Below are 11496 nucleotides of genomic sequence, written 5' to 3'. Positions count from 1 at the left end.
ACTTACATAAATAAAAAAAATTGTATACATATTAGGTATCGCCGCGTCCGTGACAACCTGCTCTATAAAATTACCACATGATCTAACCTGTCAGATGAATGTTGTAAATAACAAAAAATAAAAACGTGCCAAAAAATCTATTTCTTGTTACCTTGCCGCACAAAAAGTGTAATATAGAGCAACCAAAAATCATATGTACCCTAAACTAGTACCAACAAAACTGCCACCCTATCCCGTAGTTTCTAAAATGGGGTCACTTTTTTGGAGTTTCTACTCTAGGGGTGCATCAGGGGGCTTCAAATGGGACATGGTGTAAAAAAAAAACTGTCCAGCAAAACCTGCCTTCCAAAAACCGTATGGCATTCCTTTCCTTCTGCGCCCTGCCGTGTGCCCGTACAGCTGTTTACAGAAACACCCCATATGTGGTCGTAAACTACAGAATCAGAGCCATAAATATTGAGTTTTGTTTGGCTGTTAACCCTTGCTTTGTAACTGGAAAAAAAATATTAAAATGGAAAATCTGCCAAAAAAGTGAAATTTTGAAATTGTATCTCTATTTTCCATTAAATCTTGTGCAACACCTAAAGGGTTAACAAAGTTTGTAAAATCAGTTTTGAATACCTTGAGGGGTGTAGTTTCTTAGATGGGGTCACTTTTATGGAGTTTCTACTCTAGGGGTGCATCAGGGGGGCTTCAAATGGGACATGGTGGCAAAAAACCAGTCCAGCAAAATCTGCCTTCCAAAAACCGAATGGCATTCCTTTCCTTCTGCGCCCTGCCGTGTGCCCGTACAGCAGTTTACGACCATATATGGGGTGTTTCTGTAAACTACAGATTCAGGGCCATAAATATTGAGTTTTTTTTGGCTGTTAACCCTTGCTTTGTAACTGGAAAAAAAATATTAAAATGGAAAATCTGCCAAAAAAGTGAAATTTTGAAATTGTATCTCTATTTTCCATTAAATCTTGTGCAACACCTAAAGGGTTAACAAAGTTTGTAAAATCAGTTTTGAATACCTTGAGGGGTGTAGTTTCTTAGATGGGGTCACTTTTATGGAGTTTCTACTCTAGGGGTGCATCAGGGGGGCTTCAAATGGGACATGGTGCCAAAAAAACAGTCCAGCAAAATCAGCCCTCCAAAAACCAAACGGCGCACCTTTCACTCTACGCCCCGCTGTGTGGCCGTACAGTAGTTTACGGCCACATATTGGGTGTTTCTGTAAACGGCAGAGTCAGGGCAATAAAGATACACAGTCTTGTTTGGCTGTTAACCCTTGGTTTGTTAGTGGAAAAAATGGGTTAAAATGAAAAATTAGACAAAAAAATGAAATTCTCAAATTTCCTCCCCATTTGCCAATAACTCTTGTGCAACACCTAAAGGGTTAACAACATATGCAAAATCAGTTTTGAATACCTTGAGGGGTGTAGTTTCTTAGATGGGGTCATTTTTGGGTGGTTTCTATTATGTAAGCCTCGCAAAGTGACTTGAGACCTGAACTGGTCCCTAAAAATTGAGTTTTTGTACATTTCTGAAAAATTTCAAGATTTGCTTCTAAACTTCTAAGCCTTATAACATCCCCAAAAAATAAAATATCATTCCCAAAACAATTCAAACATGAAGTAGACATATGGGGAATGTAAAGTCATCACAATTTTTGGGGGTATTACTATGTATAAGGGCTCTTTCACACTTGCGTTATTGTCTTCCGGCATAGAGTTCCGTCGTCGGGACTCTATGCCGGAAGAATACTGATCAGGATTATCCTAATGCATTCTGAATGGAGAGTAATCCGTTCAGGATGCATCAGGATGTCTTCAGTTCCGGTACGGAACGTTTTTTGGCCGGAGAAAATACCGCAGCATGCTGCGCTTTTTGCTCCGGCCAAAAATCCGGAACACTTGCCGCAAGGCCGGATCCGGGATCAATGCCCATTGAAAGGCATTGATCCGGATCCGGCCTTAAGCTAAACGTCGTTTCGGCGCATTGCCGGACCCGACGTTTAGCTTTTTCTGAATAGTTACCATGGCTACCGGGACGCTAAAGTCCTGACAGCCATGGTAAGTGTAGCGGGGAGCAGGGGAGCAGCATACTTACCGTCCGTGCGGCTCCCCGGGCGCTCCAGAGTGACGTCAGGGCGCCCCAAGCGCATGGATCACGTGATCACATGGATCACGTCATCCATGCGCATGGGGCGCTCTGACGTCATTCTGGAGCGCCCGGGGAGCCGCACGGACTGTAAGTATACTGCTCCCCCGCTCCCCGCTCCTACTATGGCAACCAGGACTTTAATAGCGTCCTGGGTGCCATAGTAACACTGAACGCATTTGGAAGACGGTTCCGTCTTCAAATGCTTTCAGTACACTTGCGTTGTTACGGATCCGGCAGGCACCTCCGGCAACGGAAGTGCATGCCGGATCCCAACAACGCAAGTGTGAAAGAGGCCTTACAGAAGTAGAGAAACTGAAACTTTGAAATTTGCAAATTTTTCCAAATTTTTGTTAAATTAGGTATTTTTTGGTGCAAAAAAAATAATTTTTTTGACTTCATTTTACCAGTGTCATGAAGTACAATATGTGACGAAAAAACAGTCTCAGAACGGCCTGGATAAGTCAAAGCGTTTTAAAGTTATCAGCACTTAAAGGGACTCTGGTCAGATTTGCAAAAAATGGCCTGGTCCTAAGGTGTAAAAAGGCTGTGTCCTTAAGGGGTTAAGGGCATTCCGTTTCTGTATGTGTGTATTTCCGTTCCGCAATAAAAATAGAACGTGTCCTATTATTGTCAGCATTACGGACAAGGATAGTACTGTTCTATTAGGGGCCAGCTGTTCCGTTCTGCAAAATACGGAATGCACACGGACATCATCCGTATTTTTTGCGGACCGCAAAATACATACGGTCGTGTACATGAGCCCTAAAGCTGATAAGTGTTCCAGCATAAGGAAACCCTGTGATCGTCTAATCGGGAGACCAATGTAACAAAATGGGATTGTCAAAAGTGGAATACCACTTTAAACAATGCATAGAGCTAACTATGTCAAACTAATTTAATCAGTCTCAACGGGGAGGTAAGTTCTAGACTTGAATTAATTTCTCCAAAGCATTGAACACTGTACCATATGAAAGGTTAGTGTATAAAAAGAGAATGCTTGGACTGGGAGAAAATGTGTGTATGTAGGTAACTAACTGGCTCAGTGAAAGAATAAAAGAGGGTGATTATTAATGGTACACACTCAGATTGGGTCACTGTCACTATTGCGGTACCACAGGGGTCATTATTGGGCCCTATTCTCTTCAATATATTAATGATCTCATAGAAGGTTTACACAGTAAAATATAAATTTTTGCAGATGACACAAAACTGTGTAAAGTTATTAGCACAGAAGGACAGTATACTGCCACAGAGGGATATGGATAGATTGGAGGCTTGGGCAGAGAAGTGGCAGATGAGGTTTATCACTGACAAATAGGGATGAGCGAATTGACTTCGGATGAAACATCCAAAGTCGATTCGCATAAAACTTCATTCCAATACTGTGTGGAGCAGAAGTTCCATACAGTATTAGGCCTCATGCACACGACCGTTCCGTTTTTTGCGGTCCGCAATTAACGGAGCGGACGGCCCATTGTAGAAATGCCTATTCTTGTCCGCAAAACGGACAAGAATAGGACATGCTATAATTTTTTTGCGGGGCCACGGAACGGAGCAAAGGATGCGGACAGCACACGGAGTGCTGTCTGCATCTTTTGCGGTCCCATTTAAGTGAATGGGTCCGCATCTGAGCCGCAAAAACTGCAGCTCGGATGCGGACCCGAAAAACGGTTGTGTGCATGAGGCCTTAGAATGTATTGGCTCCAAGTGGTACCTTGGAACAGAGCCAGAGTTCGGGAAATAGTTTTTTTTACAGTACAAATTAATTTATGAAGTTATTACGCAAAGTCTCGTGAGACTTCACGAAGCAATAACTTCGGCTTATCGGAGCCAATACATTCTAATACTGTAAGGAGCTCCTGCTCTGTACAGTATTAGAAAGAAGTTTTATGCAAATCGACTTCAGATGTTTAATCCGAAGTTAATTCGCTCATCCCTACTGACAAATGTAAGGTTATGCACATGGGAAGGAATAATGCAAGTCACCAGTACATACTAAATGGTAAAACACTGGGTAACACTGACATGGAAAAGGACTTAGGAATTTTAGTGAACAGCAAACTAAACTGTAGAAACCAGTGTCAGACAGCTGCTGCCAAGGCCAATAAGATAATGGTTTACATCAAAAGGGGCATAGATGCCTGTGATGAGAACGTAGTCCTACCACTTTACAAATCACTAGTCAGACCACACATGGAGTACTGTGTACAGTTCTGGGCTCCTGTGAACAAGGCAGACATAGCATAGCTGGAGAGGGTTCAGAGGAGGGCAACTAAAGTAATGAATGGGTGGACTACAGAACCCTGAAAGATTATCAAAATTAGGGTTATTCACTTTATAAAAACGCCGACTAAGGGGAGATCTAATAACTATGTATAAATATATCAGGGGTCAGTACAGAGATCTCTCCCATCATCTATATATCCCCAGGACTGTGGACATTCTCTGCGTCTGGAGGAAAGAAGGTTTGTACACAAACATAGAAGAGGATTCTTTACGGTAAGAGCAGTGAGACTATGGAACTCTCTACCTGAGGAGGTGGTGATGGTGAGTTCACTAAAAGAGTTCAAGAGGGGCCTGGATGTATTTCTGGAGTGTAATAATATTACAGGCTATAGCTAGTAGAGAGGGGTCGTTGATCCAGGCCAGGGAGTTATTCTGATTGCCTGATTTGAGTCGGGAAGGCAATTTTTTTCCCCTTAAGTGAGGAAAATTGGCTTCTACCACAGGTTTCTTTTTTTCTTGCCTTCCTCTGGATCAACTTGCAGGGTAACAGGATGGACAGATGTCTTTTTTTTCAGCCTTATAAACTATGTTACTATGTTAAATAGTGGTAGGTTGTGGTGGCTCACTAGCAAGTAGTTAAGGTATGGTGCTGCAAGCTCATATAGAGGGAATCACCCCACCCTCTCTTAAAAGGCAAATGTAGTAATAGGAAAATGAGCGAGCACTCATACACTTGGCAACCAAATTGAGATGTGCAGAAAATATTTATTAAATCCCCATAAAATACAAGTAATAAAATGTATAAGAACAATGTAGCAATAATATACAGCATTATAGTCACATATATTGTGGTAGATTTGATCGATACTATATTCATATGACTCAATAGTGTCGATAAATTCAATAATATATATCACACCAAAAAACTTCAAGTATATGCTGTTATTTGGGAAGAGGGGGTATCTAGCGCTCTATCCCAATCTTCTAGCGCTCTATCCCAATTTGGGAAACTGAATGTCACTGAAAATGTTGTAGGTGTATTCACTGGGAGCTCAATATGTTCATAAAGTGTCCACAGGAATCCTGATAATGTGAAAAGTCTCTTATAGCATATCCTTTTAAGGTCGATATGAGCTTTGAATTGAAGAAAACTTTAAATCGATATTTGGCTTACCGTCTAGCGTCTGCTGTCTCCCTATTGCTTCAATGGAGCTTTAAATATTTGCCGGCTTATTCAGTCGCTCCATACAGCAAGCTGGTTTAAATTTTGCGGGAGTTCCAAAGATCGCAGGAGTTGCCACTCTGTTCCGCAATTTCCTTTGGTGCAGCTTTCAACGATAAGAATAGTTAATCCTTTACTGTAGAGATTTTCTTCTGTATGGCCATACAGTATTATCGGAGGCTTTTCAATGCAGGTACATCACTTGTTTCACCATACGCGTTACGGGTAGATTCACTCTCCCTTCCTCAGTGGTCAAGTGTCTGCCTGCTCTGCCTCCATTTTTATCCATTCCTTTAATTGCTTCCCAAATCTCGGACACCTGTTGTTCATGCTACTGTTATTTTAATTTTTTTCCCTCTTGCAGTTTCCATGCGTTTTTTATGCGTTTTTTTGGGGACACATGCGTTTTTGGGCCCAGATGTCCCAATTGGTGTGATATATCATTGTGTGAAATATAAACTTGATATCTGATTGCTAACACTTATAAAATGACTTTTTATAATAAAATATTATTAAACAAATTTTCAAGATTAAAATATCAATATAAGAATATAAAACAATAAATAATAAATGTGAGGAATCTTGAAAGTTTCATAGGAATCCTAGAGTTTGATACAATTATTCGGATTTGATAGAGAAAGAAGGGTGGGTATCTCGGAGCCAAGGACACGTCGCAGCGCCGATAAACGGCCTAGCATGCGACGTGCCGTCGGCCACGAGACATCCAACCTACATAAATCCAAAAATTTCCAACTCCGAATTAAGGCCTTTTGGTTGTAGAGATCCAAATTCATAAATGCGTCTGGATTCTATCCTAGACATTTGTCTGATAAAATCACCGCCTCTCCAGTGTTTCTCCAGTGCCGTAAACACCAAACTTGATGGATCCTGATTATGCATCTCTTTATAATGTTTAGATAGGGAATGTTTATCATAACCCTTCCTGATGTTGGCAATATGTTCGGCCACTCTTCTTTTGAATGGCCTCTTAGTACGTCCTATATATTTGTCTGTTACAGGGGCACTGGAGAAGGTAGATAACTCCACTGGAGTCACATGTAAGACAATCTTCTATTTCCCAATTAAAATTGTTCTGAGTCGAGGGGACATTAGTCGTCAGGCGGGGTTTTTTATTCATTCTACAACCCATACACCTTCCACATTTATAAAAACCCTTCAGACTCAGCCAAGTTCCTGAAAAACTCAACTTATTCTGTTTCCACGGTTTTACGGTAGGGGCCACCTTAAAACCTAGATTGGGTGCCCTAGTGAAGGTAATCGTCGGAACAGTCGGGAGTAAGTGTCCCACAATTTTGTCATTCAACACATGGTGCCAATGGGTTTTAATAATTTTCTGAATCTTCCTATAATTCTCATTAAATGGAAGAACAACTCTCATGGCTTCTTCTTTATTTTGTATTTTATCTTTCTCATTATCCATCTCATTTTTATCTTTATTGTCCTCCTTATTAAAGAACTCTCTTCTATCTAATTTCCTAATTTGGTTGAGTGACTCCTCCACTAAGTTTTCAGGATATTCCTTCTCAATAAATTGTCTTTTCATCTCAATGGCTTCCATCTCAAAAGTATGTCCCTCTGTGCAGTTCCGCTTAATCCTACGGAACTGACCAGAGGGAACATTTGTCAGCCATTTTGGCAGGTGACAGCTAGAAAAATCAATATAACTATTTCTAGCTGTGGATTTACAAAATGTCTCACTAAAAACTAATAAGGAATATCTGCCTCAAAAAATTTTTAAAAAAAAAATCCAATTGTGAGGAATGAGAAAGTGGTAGTTGAAAAAAACGTAAAAAAGACAAAAAACCCTAACAAAAACCTCCTAAAAAATAAATCAAACATGTTCCCAAGGAGTGAAATCAGCAAAGAAATAGGAGCCTTTCAGAAGTGTGTAGAGGAAGATATCTGCAAACTAACGGCTAGATCAAGAGCCACAAACAATCTTACCAGAGGAGAGTTTGAGGCATTGAAACAACTACAAAAAAAACACTCCATCACTATACGCCCCGCGGATAAGGGAGGTGCGGTAGTGGTGATGGACACAATTAATTATAATAGGGAATGTCTCCGACAACTCTCAGATGGGGAGACCTATCAAAAATTGGGGGGAGACCCCCTTGAGAGATTTGAGTTGGAGCTCAGGAGATACAGTATGGACGGATTGGATAATGGTACAATATCACAGCAGGAACTGGATTTCATTTTGGGCACACAGAGGAGGCTACCATGCTTCTACTGCCTGCCCAAAGTGCACAACAATTCGAATGATCCCCCAGGACGCCCTATCGTCTCAGGGATTGGATCCATTACATCCAACCTGTCCAAATATATAGATGTGCAGTTACAGCCAATAGTCAAGAAAACCAATTCCTATATTAAAGATACGACCCAAATCATACAGATTCTGGAAAACTTAGATGTCCAGTCTGGATGGATTATGGGTACACTTGATGTTCAGTCACTTTACACAGTGATTGAACATCAGCAAGGAATTGATGCTGTAAAAATGCAATTAATAAGAGATGGCTCGTATGGAGCAATAAAAGAAAGAGTTTATAATGAAAGGAATAGAGTATATCCTGGGCCACAACTACTTCTTTTTTGAGGGGGAATTCTTCCTGCAGAAGCGGGGTACCGCCATGGGGACCAGATTCGCCCCCAGCTATGCTAATTTGTTCTTGGCTGAGTGGGAGTACAACCTCATCAAGCCGAGGCTGGGGACGGATCTGGCCCTGTGGCGCCGTTATATAGATGTGATCTTCATCTGGAAAAAGAGTAAAGAAGAATTGGAAAAATTCCTAGAAACAATTAATATTAATAATTTAAATCTGGTCTTTACCTCAAACATACAGGAGAGCACCGAATTCTTGGATTTATTAATCACACAATCTGGTAATAAATATATATGTGAGACATTTTGTAAATCCACAGCTAGAAATAGTTATATTGATTTTTCTAGCTGTCACCTGCCAAAATGGCTGACAAATGTTCCCTCTGGTCAGTTCCGTAGGATTAAGCGGAACTGCACAGAGGGACATACTTTTGAGATGGAAGCCATTGAGATGAAAAGACAATTTATTGAGAAGGAATATCCTGAAAACTTAGTGGAGGAGTCACTCAACCAAATTAGGAAATTAGATAGAAGAGAGTTCTTTAATAAGGAGGACAATAAAGATAAAAATGAGATGGATAATGAGAAAGATAAAATACAAAATAAAGAAGAAGCCATGAGAGTTGTTCTTCCATTTAATGAGAATTATAGGAAGATTCAGAAAATTATTAAAACCCGTTGGCACCATGTGTTGAATGACAAAATTGTGGGACACTTACTCCCGACTGTTCCGACGATTACCTTCACTAGGGCACCCAATCTAGGTATCAAGGTGGCCCCTACCGTAAAACCGTGGAAACAGAATAAGTTGAGTTTTTCAGGAACTTGGCTGAGTCTGAAGAGTTTTTATAAATGTGGAAAGTGTATGGGTTGTAGAATGAATAAAAAACCCCGCCTGACGACTAATGTCCCCTCGACTCAGAACAATTTTAATTGGGAGATAGAAGATTGTCTTACATGTGACTCCAGTGGAGTTATCTACCTTCTCCAGTGCCCCTGTAACAGACAAATATATAGGACGTACTAAGAGGCCATTCAAAAAAAGAGTGGCCGAACATATTGCCAACATCAGGAAGGGTTATGATAAACATTCCCTATCTAAACATTATAAAGAGATGCATAATCAGGATCCATCAAGTCTGGTGTTTATGGCACTGGAGAAGGTGGAGAAACACTGGAGAGGCGGTGATTTTATCAGACAAATGTCTAGGATAGAATCCAGACGCATTTATGAATTTGGATCTCTACAACCGAAAGGCCTTAATTCGGAGTTGGAAATTTTTGGATTTATGTAGGTTGGATGTCTCGTGGCCGACGGCACGTCGCATGCTAGGCCGTTTATCGGCGCTGCGACGTGTCCTTGGCTCCGAGATACCCACCCTTTCTCTATCAAATCCGAATAATTGTATCAAACTCTAGGATTCCTATGAAACTTTCAAGATTCCTCACATTTATTATTTATTGTTTTATATTCTTATATTGATATTTAAATCTTGAAAATTTGTTTAATATTTTATTATAAAAAGTCATTTTATAAGTGTTAGCAATCAGATATCAAGTTTATATTTCACACAATGATATATCACACCAATTGGGACATCTGGGCCAAAAAACACATGTGTCCCCAAAAAAACGCATAAAAAACGCATGGAAACTGCAAGAGGGAAAAAAAATAAAAAATCAAGGCTGTATAGAATTATCCCCTGATTATGTGGGAGGATTCCCTGGCAAACTGGGAGAAGCATGAACAACAGGTGTCCGAGATTTGGGAAGCAATTAAAGGAATGGATAAAAATGGAGGCAGACAGGCAGGCACTTGACCACTGAGGAAGGGAGAGTGAATCTACCCGTAACGCGTATGGTGAAACAAGTGATGTACCTGCATTGAAAAGCCTCCGATAATACTGTATGGCCATACAGAAGAAAATCTCTACAGTAAAGGATTAACTATTCTTATCGTCGAAAGCTGCACCAAAGGAAATTGCGGAACAGAGTGGCAACTCCTGCGATCTTTGGAACTCCCGCGAAATTTAAACCAGCTTGCTGTATGGAGCGACTGAATAAGCCGGCAAATATTTAAAGCTCCATTGAAGCAATAGGGAGACAGCAGACTCTAGACGGTAAGCCAAATATCGATTTAAAGTTTTCTTCAATTCAAAGCTCATATCGACCTTAAAAGGATATGCTATAAGAGACTTTTCACATTATCAGGATTCCTGTGGACACTTTATGAACATATTGCGCTCCCAGTGAATACACCTACAACATTTTCAGTGACATTCAGTTTCCCAAATTGGGATAGAGCGCTAGAAGATAATACCCCCTCTTCCCAAATAACAGCATATACTTGAGGTTTTTTGGTGTGATATATATTATTGAATTTATCGACACTATTGAGTCATATGAATATGAATATAGTGTCGATCATATCTACCACAAGTGACTGTAATGTTGTATATTATTGCTACATTGTTCTTATAAATTTTATTACTTGTATTTTATGGGGATTTAATAAATATTTTCTGCACATCTCAATTTGGTTGCCAAGTGTATGAGTGCTCGCTCATTTTCCTATTACTATGTTACTATGTTATTATGTAGCTACATATAACTGGTAGCCATGAATCAGCAGATGCACCTAGTAAACATTGGTTTGCATGGGAGCTGCATATATTAATCAAGACAATTTACAAGGAATGATTGACCAGTCTCCGATCAGAGGTAATCACACATAACCTTTGACCTGTTCCTGCTATATTATGACTAACATGTAGTCCACATCTTGCTACCATACATGGACGGCCCACAGCTAGAGAGATTTTTCCCTTACTTTAACAAAATATCATCATAAAAACTTGAAGGGACAATACCCTGGTAATCAGACAAGAAATTGTTCGGACTAGTGACGAACACCTCATGCACATACATGAGCTGTTTTCACAGACCCTGTATTTTGGCACATGAGGTCCATATCCATACTAGAGATGACTGAATCTATTCTAAACTAATCGGATTCATTACAAATTTCACAAAACAAATCCAAAGCTTTTGTGATTAGTTTCAGATGAATCATGTAAAAATGGCTTCCAGCACCATTTTACTGTTAATATTGGTAGGAAACCTACAAGGGAAGAAGATGATGAAGAATCACATAACAATGGGAGGAAGTAGGGGGAAAAGCTTTCCCTGATTGGCTCATAGGCTGAAAGACTACTTCATCAGCCAATCAGGGGGGCAGTATACAGAGAGATCCCTACGCTGACCGAGAAAA

The sequence above is a fragment of the Bufo bufo genome, chromosome 1 (assembly GCF_905171765.1).
Source record: "Bufo bufo chromosome 1, aBufBuf1.1, whole genome shotgun sequence".
NCBI lineage: Eukaryota > Metazoa > Chordata > Amphibia > Anura > Bufonidae > Bufo > Bufo bufo.
The sequence above is the reverse complement of the archived record's forward strand: the minus strand, read 5'-3'. Positions refer to the sequence as shown.